The sequence below is a fragment of the Euwallacea similis genome, chromosome 2 (assembly GCF_039881205.1).
Source record: "Euwallacea similis isolate ESF13 chromosome 2, ESF131.1, whole genome shotgun sequence".
Lineage (NCBI taxonomy): Eukaryota > Metazoa > Arthropoda > Insecta > Coleoptera > Curculionidae > Euwallacea > Euwallacea similis.
In genome coordinates, this window is record NC_089610.1 from 4,159,338 (window position 1) to 4,178,030 (window position 18,693).

At 35.6% G+C, this 18,693-nt stretch overlaps 1 protein-coding gene across 2 annotated transcripts in view; it reads left to right on the top strand.

Moving 5' to 3' along the window:
- The first annotated feature begins 375 nt into the window (after positions 1 to 375).
- LOC136419479 (uncharacterized) overlaps positions 376 to 18,693 on the top strand; it is a 33,376-nt gene continuing 15,058 nt past the window's right edge. For both annotated transcript variants that reach the window (XM_066405843.1, XM_066405842.1), the window contains exons 1-2: positions 376 to 565; positions 6,476 to 6,780. The gene's annotated coding sequence lies outside the window, so the exon portion shown is untranslated. The remainder of the gene's footprint in view (positions 566 to 6,475; positions 6,781 to 18,693) is intronic.

The following is an 18,693-nucleotide window of genomic DNA, read 5'->3' on the forward strand; positions in this document are numbered from 1 at the left end:
AAAAGCCTAAAAGCATTTTCGAAGATCGGTCGTTTTTTTTGCAAAAAGAGATTATTTTTTTAATTCAATGTTTAGTTTGTAAATTCTTGATTTATCGACACTCGAAGAATCCAAGATGATAGATGTACTGTCTTAAAATCACTTAATGTTGATAAACGTGAAAGAGTGACAGAGATTGGAACCACCCAGTGAGAACGTGATGCGATTGAAACCCCTTAGTGATTCCAGTCGCTCTTTTATCTTCAAAATTGGTAATTTACAAAGAGTATCCTGGAACGTATCCCAGATCCAGAGCAAAATTATGGCGCGGCAACGACATAGAGCCAACGCCGAGGATCAATAAGAACGGAGCCGCCCATTTCGAGTCCTCTTCGTTTCTCTATCAGTCGTTTTAGAGCTGCTGTCTCTGTGCCAATGCGTAGTACCCAGGCGAGCTGTAGTATTCGTATCGCGTCCGACGTTTTATTATTTTAGTTTTAAGACCCTTTGAGGGCGCGATGTCGATTCTCGTATATTAGAGACTTGAAAAAAGTGATTGCTTTGGTGAGGTTATATTTGTTCATTGGTAAGTCGGTCTAAGTGAACAAAATGTGTATTTCACGACCTTGTGCGGTATGATGCGCATTTTAATAATGGGCGCATGTTTTCGTTTTGAGTCTACATCCACCCCTCTGCCAAATACATTGTTTTTGTTTGTAGTTAAATGGATGTGAGTGTCTGATTAGACTACTAATAAGGATGGGAGGCGGTCTAACTATTTAACCGGAACTAACTTGAACTAGTTGATGGGTTATTTAGTTTGATAAAGTAATATCAGAATTCTATACAGGTTTTGTTGAATTTGTGTATTGTTATTGTTGGGGCAATCATAGCGAAAATAACAAATATATTCATGACAAACATATTTATTCAGGGTTGTTAAGAATGGAGAAGAAAAGAAGAACGAAATAACGATGCGGTGTTTGAACGGGCTTAAATTGCAAATCAATAAAATGCCTACATTAAAGGGTGACTTAACCATTGCTCAGTTAATTTCCTTTAAACTAAAAAAGTTTTTAAACGTAGCCATTGGATTAGAGATTAATACTTACGTAACTAAGTAGATATACGTATTAAAGCCATGGAGGTTTTTCTGGTGTAAAGTGCCTTTACTACATAACAAAATAAAGTTTTCTTTTTTCATCGTCACGATAATTACCTAATGGATGGGGCTCTGAATCAGTCTTAAAAAGCCGAAAATTATTATCATGTAATATATCAATTTTATATGTGGACGCATTATATACGAACTCTGGTTGTTCGAGGGCGACTCTGGTAAATTTTATCTTTCATATAAACCCTGTAGCTTGCAAGAAAGTTCTGCAAATTTGACATAAAGGCATTTAATTCAGCATTCAATGCAGTAACAGAATGTGTGCTCTACTGCGTGAGAAATTGTAACTTTATAACAAGGCAAACGGAAATTTGATAACGAGGTAAATATAGCTTTTGAACTGCAAATTACGGAATATGTGTTGTACCAGTAAATGTTTGATTTTAATGGGCTCTTAAGAGGCTTTAGACATGCCACAAGTAACGCCGATGCCGAACTGATGTTTGAGGACTTTAGGTAGCTAATGATACGAAGTCACGACACAATTCTCAAGCTATACATTCTGACCATTGAAATTGAAGGAGAGCTTGAAAAACTTCGGGCTTGAATTATGACTTGACGATTCAGGTAAATTTTCAGAAAAACATGCAAATTTGTGCATCATTTCCAGCTTTTTCACTATAGAGAACTCAGACAACAAAAAATAAAAGACCTTTGGTATTCTTATCTATAATACAAAGGACGATTTGGTCGAATGCGGCAAGAAACACCGGGTGTCCAGGCGAACCCTGTACATATGAGGTTAACATGGAAAATCAGTTTTTTTTGCGCATGCACGGATTATCTAATTGAAAAACTCTTATATGGAGGTCATAGTACTCAAGACCAGCCATCATTGCGCAATTTTTTCAATATTCTAATTAGAGCCGTTTTGACGCAAAACGGTTTTAATGAATTTTAATTTTAATTCTGTCTAGTGAGTGAGATAAAAAATATACATACATAGGTTATGTCTTTGTGTTATCATCATAGGTTAATAAAAAACTTGATTACTTACCTTGGAGACATCAAAGTAGATCGCATGATAATTATCCTCAGGTGTTCCATTGATTTTTTATTGAATTAACTTGTAAATAAGTTAAAAATTGCTTAGAAATTAGCAAAAAGAGAAAATTCATTTGACATGGGGTTTTTACGCTTACGTTTTTGACGACTTTGTGTTTGTTTAATTTTGACCTTGGCTCTGACCAATCGTGGCTTCTAACAGTTACGCGGGACATTCAAATTTTCGAAATTTGGAAACATTTTAAGCCAAAACGACTCTAATTAGAAAATTGAAAAAATTGCTGAATGGTGGCTGGTCTTGAATGCAATGACCTTCGTGTAAAAGTTTTTAATTCGATGATATATGCAGGTGCAAAAAAAATAAAAACCGATTTCCCATGTTAATCACTTACGCTTAGGCTTCGCCTGGAAACCCGGTATATGATCTGAGTATGTTTCGCTTTCCAAAATTATTTATTGTTTCTAAGTTGACTTTAAATTTCATTCATAACATTTCAATTTGTGCTTAGCTTAGTTGGAGTGTTCTCGTCTTTCCAAAATTGAAAATTACCTTTGAACCGTAACACTTAATCCAGAGTTTATCATGCACTGGCCCTTAATGGCTTAAACTCTAATGGAACTTTTATTATTTTAATCAAAAGGCGAGGCCTGAAATCAATTGAATTCGGATTTAAATCGTATAAACTCGAGAGAGCAGCCGTAACGACCCGTTTTCATTTGCTTGTTTAGTTTGCTTTTAAATTAATCCGTCCCACATTAAATAGAAATAAATGGCACTATCCCTGATGCTAAAAGCGGGCCTGGTTGATCTGTATGTGGCCGGAATATAACATACTCTACTTCAGGATTGCTCGGTTATTTTCATCATGCAAGAACGAAAGTAAAACATAACATATTATGAATTGATTTAGGTTGATGTATGAATTAATGCATTCAGAAGCTGACCTAACCTGGAAACAACTTAGAACCTTAGTTACCTTACCAAAACCCGAACTAACCTCAGCATATTGGTTGCTTATTCACAGAGAGGTTGTCGCAGATCTACTCATGGTCAGAAGGAGAATAGAAATATTCTTCAAAGTATATATCATACCAAAACGTTGAGTTTTTCTACAAAACGTGTTTTTTGTGAAAAACAAATTTGTCTTTTTTTAGGTGTTAAGTTGCCCGTATTTGCTGAATTCCATACGGAAGATCACGACAATATTGTGAAGACCTATGAAGAAAATTAAATCCACTGAGGTTTGGCGTTGCACTTTGATCAAACTTCAAACACTAAATAATTACGAAGAAAATTTACAGAATGTTATTTAAGTACGAGGCCAAACTTCATGGATTGATTCTTTCAGCGATTCTAAGATGAAAATTTATATAAACATAGGTCTGGTAATGCTTCGTCTTTGACGATTGACTTTTTTAAAACTTTTATATTCTTTCGCATTAAGCAACAGAAAATACAACTTGATGCGAAAAAATATAAAAGTTTAAAAAAAGTCAGTGGCGTAAAAATAACAATAATAACCATAAATAACACTATCAGATTTCAACAAAATTTGCTAAAGGAGTATTGAGGTTTTTACGAAAAAATACAGTAAAAAAAATTTCATATCCTGCATCTTAAAAACGAAACATTACCGAATCTATGCTTGTATAAACTTTTCGTCTTAAAATCACTCAAAGAATCACCCCTTGAAGTTTGGTCACGTATTTAAATAACACCCTGTATAATATTTTAGCTTTCCACGATTGTTGTCACGTCATCGCGTTACCGTTCAAAAAATCAAAACTAAGGCGTGCTGAACTTGATATTTACGGCCTACTAAATTTTCTGGCGGTCGTTATGCATATGGGAATTTTATTAGGCCTATTCCAGAGGGAGACATATTTGCGGAAATTTTTCGTATTTATTATTAATGGAGAGTATTTCAAGAAACAAATGCTTCCGAGTGTGAACGATGAACTCATCATTCATGCTCGATAGCATTTGTTGTTCTGTGGGGAGTAATGCCTTTATCATGGGTCTGTACAAACCGGTGCAAAATTGCTGTATCCTTATACAGCCGTGAATAATGATATATTTAGTTGATTGTCGTAATATGCTGAACACGAAATGAACAATTTATTTGATTGAGGTATCATATTGCGTTTACTAAATGAATCGCTAAGAATAGATTTTTTTCTCACAATTAACCTAAATCCTTTTAATAGCACTTTAAATCGGCAATCCCTAAAAATAAAATCCTTAACCCTTAATAAAAACTTATAGGCCCTTTACAAAAACCACTTATCGACGCTCCACGCTAAAGTGTCCTCATATAGCTTTCAATCTTGAGAGACTTCCCCACAGGCACAGGATAACATGGCCTTTCATTATTTCAAAATACCCTTCGGGTTTGTCTTTTATCCGCGGGGGTCAGACCGGATTTAGATGATGTAAGGATCGAAACTGAGATAAAGTAAAAAAACTAAAGCACGTTTAAGCCCTCTTATCCAATTTGTCTTTTGCAGATATAGTCTCATTCAGACTTAGTTTAAGGGAGATAATCGAACAAATTATGAAGGCCTTTTTGCATTACGATATGGTGTCGATAGGAATCCCTTGCATTACAGGTTTGAAGGGGTTTTCAGCTTTAGCCGCTTAATCAACATCAAAAGCAGAAACTGAAGCTTTACTAGCTAAATGAGATTCGTGGGGGCTTGCAGTGCACAAAGAGAGTTTCAGCTTTGTAGTACATAGACTGCTTTTCAGTTCCTTAAACTTATCAAATTACGGTTTTGGGAATGAATTGATGGCCAGGTTGCAACGTTAGATTAAAGAATAGTTGATTTTCTCTTGATGGTATACAGGTAAAGGACGGAAGCCCGGAAATTTCTAAATTCCTGACGCCTCTAACATTTTAATTTTTCATTAGATGTGATTCTCGTTGAAAAATTAATGTAATTGAAAAAATCGTGTTATACATACAAGAGCACTTTATCAACTTCTATTTCACCTCTGACATTTTAGGACTGTGGGCAAATATTGCAGCAGCACCAGAATTTTAATTCGACCTCCATTAAATTGCATTTAATCAACCCATTTTTAATATTTAGTGGGGAATAGAATAGGTAATTTTTAGTTGGAGTAACTCACTAAATTTAACATGAGTTAATGTGTTGAAAGGTCAAAGGTCGCCTTATGTAGGAAGTTTTAGCAAAATCTAATTAAGGACCTTCATTTTCTCAAGCTACTTTGCAATGATTCTCACTTTGAGAAAGGAAGAGAGATGCGGAGAAAGTTTTGAATAATATAGCACTTGAAATGTTTCTATGCCGAGATTGCAATAGCTATTAAAGTGTTACTAAAGCAAATCCCATGATAAAGAAGCTGGATACTCTATAATTAGATAACACGATGTTTATCATTCGCAAGATTTGAAACAAAAAGGAATAAAGGACTTAGTCTGATTGCCATTTTTTGCCCTACTTAAGATTCTTCGGACTGCAAAAAGTATTGTTTAAAGTGCCACTTAGCTTGAATTCTTTAGAGCCCTACCATTCCTTTTGAATTGGCTATATTTCAATAGTCCCTAACTTGCAAACACCACTTTACGGTGATTACGAATATCACTAAAAGAGCACCTACCTGAGTTTGATAAGAGCATAATCCGTGTTTCCCTGATTTTTGTGGTGTAACCGTCATGTGTGGTGCATTGGATTTTCGCGCGATGACAATCTAAAAAACATGGGCACACATTAGTTTTGAATAATGCATCGTATGAATCACTCGTTCTTTTTCATCACGAAGCTAGAGCCATTTATTGCTTACCATCCAACATCTCATATTGAGAATGGATATGTGATTATTTTATGCAAAATATGCTGCATAATATTTCGAAGCCTACTAGAGGATTTAATGGTCATTATCGTCAAACTGGAACTTAAATTTTTACACACGACCCACATCAGTGAAATTGTCTCTGTAATTAGCTAATGACAGGTTCGGCGTAACAAGAATCGCATTGTTGAGATAAGGAACGAATGAAATTCCCCCTTCTAGTAACCGAGACCCGTTCTAATTTACTGGTTTTTACAATATTTCGAGAAGTATTAGGCGAGTTATCAATTTTTTCCACCATCAAGATGAAGGCCAGATTTTTCAGCAAATCTCGATTTCTTTATTAAAACCCCTGTAGTCCGAAACATTTTAAAGCTGCTTGTGACTCCAACTTATGATTTTTAACCAACAGATCAGCAACGGGTAATTTCCTATAATCGCCATTAAAAGCCATCTTCGCAGCTGACAAGCATCAGTTAATGCATAATTTCTCGTTTCAGATGACAACACTAATGTTCAGCATCGAGTAACTTCATAAAACCGCACCTGTTGCATCGTCGGCATCTATTACACTTTGCCTCGTTCCGTTATGGAGTAATCCGGCCCCGAGTTAACAAACGCCCACTACAGGGACCAATTTATGTAAAGCACTCAAATTAGTTGATGTGAATCAATTTGAAATAAGTTGCCTGAAGACAGAACCTGGCCCTACAAAGACCCTTCCAACCCCCGGAGATATGTAACTACCGCAGCCTCGAGGTAGTCATTTTGTTTAGCCGAAAAAGGGGAATATTGTTCAGGCAAGGTGAGTCACCGGTTTGCTTTTTTGTGGAGGTATTGCATGGAGTTAGTGCTGAAAGATTCGTTAAGAGACTTTCTTACAAATTTAAGGGCCCTCTGCGCTAAGCATTTTTAAATAAGCTTGAAGTTAAGGCACACATAAATAAAAAATAAACATGGAAAAAAAATGACATTGCGTGGTGCAAACGGCCCTAAAATGCATTTAATAGAAAACTTTAGTCATATCTCTTGTATGAATAGTCTTTGTATGGAGGCCCTAATGTCAAGTCATGATCCATCGAAATGTACACGCATATTGCCGGTTAACATGTATCGATTTAAATTGTGATAAGGAGAATCTGGAACGATGCCCGCAAAATTTTTTGGTCGATTAACGGAGCTCTTTGTTAAAGGACCAGCCAGGGAAAATCGGGATGAGAGTTTCACGCTTGGTCTGATTAGTTATTAATTAGCTGTCCCCGAAACGATTTCGCCCCTAGCTCTCATTGAAACTGCTGATGATAATTTCCAAGTAGTTAGTTGAAAGTTTATTAGTTAATTAAACAACTAGACGCTTTGCAGTTCTATAAAATCGGATTATTGGTAGGAGTTGATTTAGCGTAGTATATAAGGTCAAGGGCAAGTTGTCTCGACCTTAACTGTGTATTTGAATAGGTCTTTTTGTTTTGTTTTACCGGATCAATACAGATTTTAGCAGAGTTTCTTCAACATCGCATTGAATTCTTTCACTTTAAAAGAACGTTAGTTACAGTTGATTGTAAATTACTAGCAGCAACAATGCTTTTCTTGGCTCTGTGGCAGGCTTGAGGTGGGAGTTCCGTTGCAGTCTTTACTTGTTTTCCAAAAAGGAGTTAAAAAAAAACTCTTGTGTTGGAAAGTTTAACGTAAGACAAATGACAAAACCGACATTGCCCTTTATTGGTTTTTAAATCTGACACTTTTTTTAATGTTTTTATGAGTTCTGCCTTAACGCCTCGAAGGTGAATCATAACATTACCTCAAATATTGGTTGGTCTTGGAGAACATAAAACAGTTTTTATTAGCCTTAAACCGAAGAGTTTTATACTAGTAATTTCCACATCTAGCCCATTTGGCCATTACGGTTCATTATAAAACAGCAAAGGTCGGCTACGTATCAGTGTTTGGGTTATAAGAGCGATTTCATTTGAAATTCAATTTAAATCAGGGTCGAAATCCGCAGAGGACTAACCACATCCTCTTTTATCTCAACTCTTATTTATCCTGACATACCTTATATGACAAATAGCTCGTAGACTGGCATGAAGAAAATACTATTAGGAATGTATCCAGAATATTTGCACCGATGTAGGTCAGGAGTATTCTAATTATTGGTTACATAAGTATTATATATAATAGTATGTTGAATTGCAATATTCTTATTATACAGGGTGTTTTAAAAATTTTATGTCAAACTTAAAGACATTTATGCCAAACTTAACTGCTCATTTTTGACTAGAGGTTTCTTTGCAAACATTTTTCACCGCAATGTCCTTTATAACCGCCTTAAGTTTGGTACAATCTTTTTTGAACACTGTAGGTATCTGCACACGATGGCCCCATTGAAGAGTTCATTCACTAACGCCATCAAAGAGAATATAATTATTTCAAAATACAACTTTTTTAAACATTTTTTATCGTTTAAATTAGGTATAACTTAATTTAAACGATATATCGGGTGTTCTATGACGAGAGGTACACAATTTAGAAGATCATTACACAGTTCATTTCCAACAAAAAAACTCATATATTGTTTTATTGATTTATAATGACCTTGCGACTCTCCGATTCCATATAACAAAAGCAGACAGCAGGTGCGCCGCAATGTATTATTTTTTGCCCTACAACTAAATTAGGTTCATAAAGAGCCTTTTTTGCTGAAAAACATCTTCAAAATAAAGCCAATTAACGGAAAAAAAATGCATGTAAAATCTTCTTTATGATACCACTAAGTGGATTGTCTTGTTTGTTCTATGAAAAAAAAACTAAAAGTATAGTCAGCACGTAGCGCTCAATTGTTTTTTAATGGCCTTCAATAAAGAGCCTTCTAAGAAAAACGATGTTTACCAACGAATGTGCAAATGAAGTCTTGATTTATGGCTTTTTTTTTGGCTGCGTTATGTAGGTCAACAGGTCTTAAGAGTACATTGTTTTTCTGGATCTTAAAAACACCATAATAAATAGGTATTAATAATTAGGTGGTTAAGTTTTTTAAAGCAACGTAATTATCTTTAGGTAAAGAATCGAGCGTCTTTTGTTCGATGGAGGTTAAACTTTGCATAATTTTAAAGGGTTTATCTAAAATTAGTTTTGGTCTCATTCTAAAGTCTTGTTGATGTTCCCGTGTTCAGGTTTGGGCTGTTTCTTTTGTAGCAAAAATTAGGTTAGAAAATAAGGAATATATTTGAGAGTTAAAGAATAATTTAAATCCTTAGAAAGAACAAGAATTTCAGGCTCAGAGATTCTTTTTGAACAGATTTATTGCATTTTTTTGCAGCAACATTGTTATTTTTATTATTCAGTGTTTATTCCAGTCCTTGACAAAGGATGGATGATACTCTCCGTTAATCCGACTCAGAATAATGTCCAATTTTACCTCTATTTGTGTGTCATGCCCTATTCCCAAATTAAATAACAGAAAAAGCAGATTGTTACACAACAATGTTGGATAACACATTTTCTTTACAAATCGTCATAGAACATTTGCCGGACTGATCAGACCGTAAGCCGATATGGCGTGCAAATGATTCACAACTGGTTATTTGCATTGGTCATCGCTTTTCAGAGTCAGCTTCGGCAAAAGTGCCAAAACACATACGTTCAAAGCAGCATTTACTAATGAAAGCTTTAAGTAGAGGGACATGACGCATGGTTTTAAAGGCAATTTAATTGCCTGGCAGCATATTTGCTGATGTATGGGGTATTTTGCAGCACTTGTAAAAAGTATCGCAACACGTTTATGGCTTTCATAAACCTCATATTTTAAAAAAAATGCTTAAATCCATATAATTTTATTAAAAGAAAAAAAGAATTTTATGTGTTATTTTTCGATGTTCAAATTTTGTATCCTTATCTGGATAAACGATCCATTTTTTTGATGTTCTAACTGTAATGGTAGATGTCTAATATCTAACAACTGAATCCCACTACTGATGAATTCTATGAAAAACAAAATATTTTGTATCTAAAAAAATGTTTGCATTGAAGACGATTTGGAATTTGTACGTCTTATTGTCATTTTTCACTTAAAACTTTTACTTTTTCTAGAATATGGACTTAGTTTCTTTCATCAAAGGAACTGTAGATCTAATTTTAGTTCTGAGCATACCGTTGGTGCCCCTTATTGAATTACCTTTCCTTTGATATACTACAATGGGTACTCTTCCATTTGAAAATAAAAAATTAGTAGAAGTAGCTGGGTAGGAGTGAAAAATTTTTAAATAAAAAATAATGCATTAAATGTTTTCTTTTAAATAAAATTATACATGTTTAAGCATTTTTTAAAAATACCGCATTTATAAAAATTATAAACGTGTTACAATACTTTTTACAAGCGCTGTATTTAAAAACGCGTTTTACGCAAGTTTAGAGTCTAATCGTAAAAGCATTAGTTTTGAACCACTCTGTACAAGGCAAATCCACTTTTTCTAGACGGATTAAAATTGTGGATGTTTTCAAAAAAATCTCCAAAGTTTCTGTTTTTCGTGAATTCAACTCGCATTATAATACACGTTTTCTCAGGGCTTTATTTTGAACAAGGAAATTAATTAATATTTCAAAACCCGTTGAAAAATAGGTATAGAAATTATTAAGCAGAAATGATCGAAAAGAAATGTAGACAAAATATACAGGGCGTTCCATTTAATATTTCGGAATTGTTACTCCTCTTTTATTAATGATTTTTTTATTATTTATTTAACTTAAGTAGACACACTGTATGTATAATACGAAATAGTTTTAAAATGTTCACAAAACTAAAATTGAACTGGAGACTTCCAGTGACTCGAAATTTTTTTGGCATCTCCCTCAATGAATCACAACCACATATAATCATAGAAATACAGTTGAGACACGATATGGACACAAAATAGATCTTCAAGTATCCTTCCCTTGTATCTTCAATACAGTTCAAAGTCTCAATAACTTGGATAGTGTAGAATATTTCATAGTACATTAGGAATAAGCAAGTTGAGCTACCAGTAGTAAGTCATATTTACAACAGAGAATGGAAATAGACCTGTAGAAAGAAAAGAGCTCGCATCACTGTAACATTATATTCTCTTCTATCGATTCATTTATTTTTAAATGTGTGCGTGTTCAAAGCCCATATAGGGCAACGTATTTCCTTTGTTGGACCGTTTCAATGTTTTAACCAAGATTACTGATTATGTCTTAACGGCACGTAAAATAGCAAAGCGGTATGCTCCGAAAATTCTGCTGTTCTAGTTTCTCCTACTCTTAATATCCACAGCTGAAATCCACTTTATAAAGCGGGAAATTTCATTATCTACCTTCTCAAATAAATAAACAGTAATATAATTCGTCTGTAATATTGTACTTCTTTTTCTTTTTGTCTTCAGGTACCTGCCTGAATTTTTAAATTATGAGGAGCAGATGCGGAAATTCTAATATGACAAAAATAGTGACGATACTGAATTGAAATATAATCTGGTGGCTGTATTTCCGGACGTGTAATCAACGATACTTTGAATTATTACATAGACTCTGAATTTTATTAAAGGCCTGAAAAAAGACATTTTACTGCGCACTTATAAAGAAAGGGTATTCCTTTCTGTCTTTACGGAAAAGGTGCATTTTACACATAACTAACTCGGAAATATTCATTTTCGTTGATCAAAAATTAATTTAGTATTAGGTGTACAACTTTGCTTCCGCCGTTTTTTTTCCGAATTTCGCGATTTTATTGTAAAAAACTAATTATACCTTTAGGATCCAAAGTATTGTCCATCGCTGGCCACTACTTTCTCCCATCTTTCGGGCAGCATACGAATCCCGTGTTGAAAAAATTGGACATCTTTTGAAGCGATCCACGATTCTATCCAATTTCTTACTTCTTCATAAGACCGGAAGTGTTGGTCAGCTAGCCCATGTGCCATGGATCGAAACAAGTGATAATCAGAAGGAGCTAGGTCAGGAGAATATGGCGGGTGGGGTAGGACTTCCCATTTCAATGTTTCCAAGTATTTCTTGACCACTTGCGCAACATGGGGTCGAGCATTATCGTGCTGCAAAATCACTTTATCATGTCTCTCGTTGTATTGCAGCCGTTTCTTTTTCAATGCTCGGCTCAAACGCATTAATTGGGTTCGATAAAGAGCACCTGTGATTGTTTCAGTTGGTTGTAACAGCTCATAATATATTACGCCGAGTTGATCCCACCAAATACAGAGCATGATTTTGGAACCATGAATAGACGGTTTGGCCGTCGACGTGGAAGCATGGCCGGGATATCCCCAAGTCTTTTTGCGTTTGGGATTATCGTAATGAACCCATTTCTCGTCCCCAGTCACAATACGATGCAGAAATCCCTTCCGTCTTTGCCTTGCAAGCAACTGTTCACAAGCGAACAGACGCCTGTCAATATCTCTTGGTTTCAACTCGTACGGCACCCAATATCCTTGCTTCTGAATCATTCCCATGTCTTTGAGGCGTTTTGAGATTGTTTGTTGAGTCACTCCCAATGATTGTGCCAATTCTTGTTGACTTTGACACGAGTCTTCGTCAAGTAATGCTTCCAAGTTCGCATCTTGGAAAACCTTCTTTCTTCCACCGCTATGTTGGTCTTCGACGTGAAAATCACCGTTCTTGAAGCGCTGAAACCACTCACGACATGTCCTTTCACTAATAGTGGCTTCCCCATAAGTATCTGAGAGCATTCGATGAGCCTCAGCAGCAGATTTCTTCATATTGAAGCAGAAAAGTAAAACCTCCCGCAAATGACGAGAATTTGGCTCGTACACTGACATTTTCAATTGCGAATAACTTTATGATGAAGACACAAATAGACTAATATTTTTATGAGGTTATGTTAACAGGTGCCCAAGGCTCCTGCATGCCCACATGGGGTTATTTATTTCGATCATTACTTACCGCTACATACATCTATTCAAAAACGGCGGAAGCAAAGTTGTACACCTAATATATATTTATATAATAATAAACCAAAAACGTTCATAGTAGTCACCTCTACATACAACCTATTTACCCATTACGATCCATCAGGGAGGAGGAAAGATCTGCCATGTATATCTTTGGCAGATAAGAACGTTTTCATTTGCTATTCAATTTAAATTAGGGTCGAGGTCGAGACCCTAGAGATTTGTCCACATCTTCCTTTTCTGTCCTAATTCCTGTTTATACTGACAGTTCAGTTTAGGAAGCTAGACTAGCATAAAGCTATGATTAGTATTAGGAATAAACCAAACCTCTTTACGGTGATGATCGGGCAAAATATTCTAATTAGTTCTGCCAGCATATAATTATCCTTGGCTGTGTGTGTGTCTTTTGATATAAATCTCCCTCAAGCTCGATTATGCGAACTGCGATGAGTGTGTGTAGTATCAATTTCCTCACTTGTTAGATAAATATCTACATCTTCCCCACGACGCCTAAGGATTTTGGAGATACTATCGGCAATATCTCTTATTCTTGTCCCCCTGGTGCATTTAATAATATACAGGTATCACCAGTTCAAGTGGGAAGGAATTGCGCAAGCGGGAGAAGGACCGCATAAAATTTAATATGCCTCCGACATAGATCAACGAAGTGGGTTGAAAGACAAACGGATGAAGTGGGCGGAATTAGTCCAGATCTATTTGCCAGAGCTCTCACCGTTTCTGATATAAGTTTTAGTGATGGATTAAATTAATTTTGAATTTTTACTTATACATTATTGTACATTTCCCTATTATAGCATAGCTTAGTTACGTCATTAATGAATATGATGATCTGAATGCGCTGACATTTGTTTATGATCTTTTGATGTGTCCAAGACTGGGCCATCAACACCGGCTGTAGATCTCTACACAAAATGTTAATAGAATGATATTGGAAACTGAATAAATTGACCAATGCAGGTAAAGCATGTAAAGAATTTCGATTTTAACGCGCATTTATTTACATTGGTGCTTTTTGCTCTGATATTTTAAAAATTTCCATTGCCACGAAGGCAGCGAAATCAGTACTAATCTAAAAATCGAAGTGTAGACGCCGGGCGGCTTGACTCCACCCACTTCGTTATTGGTCTTTCTCGGGGGCATGTTAAACCTTGTGCGATCCTTCTCCCACTCGCACAATTCCTATATTTCGGCTTGAACTGGTGATACCTGAATATTCCTATGTGGGTTTCCACATATGACTCCAGTTTTTTCTTTATTGAAGAAAAGGACAATCTGACATCCTTTCACCCTCTTCGAAGTGGTGTCAACTCGAGAGAGAAACACCTAATTGTTAAATAACGTAAAGTGAATAATACTCATGGTCACATTAGCAAAAGCCCAATCTTTTCAATCAGTTCATTAAATTCTCTTGTCCCTATGCCCAATGACAGGCAGTTTATTGGCGTCCGGGACGTCGCCGAAATGAAACTTTTTGTCAAATCTAGCGGAAAATGTGGTCATGGAACAATATAGCCCTGCAAATTTATCAACTGTTTTAGCAATTTATACGGCCAACTGAATAATGGCACATCATTCTCACACGTGTAGATAAACACGGCCTTGCCGAGAATTTAAAATCGGTTAAACGACCACACACGTTGTATGAGTACTCACCTTTCGAGCCATCTGAACTACGAATACTGAAATAACGTGGTGAATGCTGAATTCCTATATGTCGTCGTGTGAGTAACGCCAGATAAATGTGGTTTGTATAAGTTATTCCACTCACAAGAAGTGACGATATAAATAAAGGTCTTGAACCCTGTCAAGTTTGCACTTTAACTGGAAACTTTTAAGTAGTACGCGATCCAGACGATTTTTGAAAGTTAGAAATATGCTCTGGTGTTATAACAACGCATAGAAACGATAAGACGTGAATTACAAAGCGTAAGTTATAAATAAAATTTAGAAATAAATTATGATAAAACGTTAAAGGGACGATGATAAATACTTGATAAGTTAGTCCGTCACGACCTTTGATCTTTAAAGTTCAGATGTTATGGGATCGTTATTTCAGAAAGCTCGCCCTGGAATCCGGTAGTAGCGACCTGGAATCGTTTTTTAACTGCACTAATTACGTTGTAATTGATAAACATTATGCAATTATTTTTTTAGTCGCATCTCGCATTGGCCTCTGAAAAACCAGGGCCAAAAACTTTGAAACGGAATGAGAAATTGCACGTTGGTATTTGATGATGTTATGAAAATGAACATTAAGTGGGATATCAAAAAAAGTTTAGGATGGTAACTGAGGATTTGACTAGAGAGAAAAGTACCACGTTGATTTGTCTAATCCAATCATCAGTCCTAGGTTCAATATTTCATAAAATGCTGTCTTGCCTTCAACCATCATCTTTTTCTAAATGTTTGATTTCGAGCAGAAATTCCGTCAGCATTGTGCTGGTTTCTTCTAGTTTGACCTAAATTACTGTTGGCTCTGCGAATATTTTCAATTTTCCACCCTCCTTTGCTCCAAATAAACATGCACATGTATGCGATTTTTTTAATCTCGAAATGAACAAGGCCCGTTTTCGAGGGCATATAAAAATAAAAATGTATTGATATCGTACAGGGTCTGGCAACAGGATTGAACTATTTTAAAAAGTTTGCTGTGAGAAAATAAACTTAACGATTCAAACAACCCATACTGAAGCATGGACTTTATTGTTGGCAATTTCTTAATGTTTGTAAATTATGTCCTTAAAATGTTTGCCATGCTCATTGATACCCATTGCAGCCTCTTCCTAAAATTTTCCAACACATTCTGAAACAAATCTTGGTCAATTCCATTTACCGTTTCCCTAATCCGATCTGTTAAGTTCTGTATTGTCTGAGGACGAGTATGGCACATCTTTGCCTTTAAATAACCCCAAAGAAAATAATCTGGTGTTGTCAGATTAAGAGGTCTTGAGGACCATGGAATGTCACCAAAATGTCAAATGAGGTAACGTGGGAACATTTGCCGTAAAACAGTTAAACTTTGCCTACTGGTATGAGCGGTGGTACCATCTTTTTGAAACCATACAATATTTCACCTTCTTTTTTGATGTTCTAAATTCATACATGTGTCTAACATCATGATACACATACCTCGGTCAGAATTGATGGTAATGGTATGATTGTAATTCTCAAAAAAGTATGGTCCAATCGGACTAAAAGCGGATACCCCACATCATACGATAATTTTTTGGTCGTGAAAAGGTCGTTCATGCAACTCCCTTAGATTGTCATGTTCCCAATAATGAAAATCCTGTTTATTAACGCATCTAGTTAAATGAAAATGAGCTTCGTTTGACATGATAAGCCCATTGAGAACATTTCGACGGTTGTTTAACATTTCTAACATTTATCTGCAAAAACGTAAACGGACTTCTTTATCGAGGTCATTCAACTTACGAAAAATGTGTTTTTTAAATGGGTGATAGCGTAAATCTTCATGCAAAATCCGTTTTAAACTTTGATCCGAAATATCCAACGCAATCGCGTGCCTGGCGGCAGGACGCAATGGACTTCACTGAACTGATTGTCTGGTTCTTTCAATATTTTCTGGAGTGCGAGTTGTAGGAGTACCACTAAGAAACTTTGATATAACTCTGTCTGTTTCTTTATAGTATCTTACCTATGCTAAAATCGCATTCCTTGTTGAAATGCGTCCACGGCATGACACATGAAATTCATTGCGGAAGCACCTTTGCGTCTGTATTAAAGATGGCGTAGTAATAAAAGACTACGGCAAAAATGCGTTGGTTTATTTCCCAATTAACCATAACGCGCTTAATTGTTAAACTGACAGAATCCAGAAATCTCACTTTGACAAACATGTCTTTGTTTGTTTTTCCATGGCAAGCTCTTCAAAACAGTTCAGTCCTGTTACCGGACACTGTATATGCAAGACCGCTAATACGTTTACAGGGAAATGACATTAGTAATTTATTTAAATTGTTATGCGCAATAATTTTCGACTAATTTTGTCTAAACCTCAATAGCAATTGCACCCGGGAAAACTCAATTTTACGTCAACGTTGCGGTTCTAACTGCGGCTTTTATTGCACTATTTCATGTATACATTGCACTACCTGTTCAAATTACCGCGTTATATTAATTTGATGATTTAAGAGAAATAGCGCTGTTTCTCCTTTCGTTTTTGTCCGACTGCTAATTATTTCTGTTTTGTTTTACTCAAGAGTGTGAAGACTCCACCTAAAAAAAAAAACGGTGGCGTTTTCCTTTCACAAATCTAAATTATTCTCAAGTTTCTTTCTTAGCACGGTTATGGCGGGGACTAAAGTAAAAAAGTGCTTATTTATTTCAGAATAACTAAAGCGACACAACTTTGAGGCAGCAAAAAGTCCAAACGTCTTATAAGTCTCCTAAGTTTATTTAACGGCTGCACACTATCAGCGATGCTTCGGCCATATAAACGACTCTAAAGGTTTTTACGGCGTACGCTTTGTCCATAATAGGATTTCAGGCTTTTTATCAAAAAAAGCAGAATGACCAATTTTGATTACTTAACCGAATGTCTTTGAAGCGTAATTAGCTTAGTTGAAGTTGGGCAGAAAATGCTTTTTAATAAATTAACGACAACGTTAGCTATCATAGGATATTTCTTTATTTCTGATTGCTATAGTTAGTTAATCGCTCAATTCACAATAATGTAAAATACGTGTGGCAGTTATTACCGCACGGGAGTGATATTTGCCAACCGGTTCGGTTTCAACTATCTGACGACGTTCTAGAACAGTATTTGAGACCACATTGATTTTGTGAAATCATTGCCATTGACGCAGCCACCATATCGTGCGGTAAAGCAACATTACTATATGCCGTGCCTGCATGCAGTACTTTCTACACGATTGTATAAAAAAGGCATTTAACTGCATTTTTAGCCATTAATTAAATTTAAATTGAAATAAATTTCAAAAAATCATGTAGAAAAAAAATTGTTAATAATTAATAATTAGTCTGTGAGGGTAAGATTTGGATATCATACAAACAATGTGGCAAAGCTGTCATATATGAACAAGGAATATTTACTATAACGGCACCAACTCTTCATTACTCCCCAACTCATTTTCTCTGATTGACAAGTTATAATCTCCCAAATTCGTTTAACTTGTCGGATACGACATTGTGAAAACCATCTGCTTAATGAGCTGCATTGCAGAGATATCTATGCTAATCTTCTGCGCAGTAGATGTGAGGAATGGTTAAGTATATAGATCTGGGGTGAAGCCAATCAGAAACTACCTTGATACTGAACTCGAGTGCAAAGAATTGTAAGAAAAATGCGATCTATTTTATGTAATTGAAGCTAAGAGTATGATAATAATTCTAGACGGCTTGTTTTCATTTGGTATCTAGATAAATACACTGCTCCCACAAAAGATCAGCACGGCAAAATTTTTGGAAAACCACAAGAGATTGTATTTCTGAAAGGTCAAATGAAAACTCTAAAATTCAGTACTTCACGTTTCACCCTGTATACCACGAACAATAAGGCTTCTAAAAAAGAGAAATCACAAATCCTATTTTTTGAAAAAAAAAACAGCTTTAAAAATCTTTTTAGATTTTCCAGTTTGGATAAGTCCTTTCAGAGATACTCTTAAAATTGGCCGAAAATTTTGCAGTTTAGTAGAAATCAAAAGTTTAATTTTCAACCCCCCTCCTTTGAGTATAAGTCTGGTAACGCTCCTAGAAAACATAATAACCATTTGCAG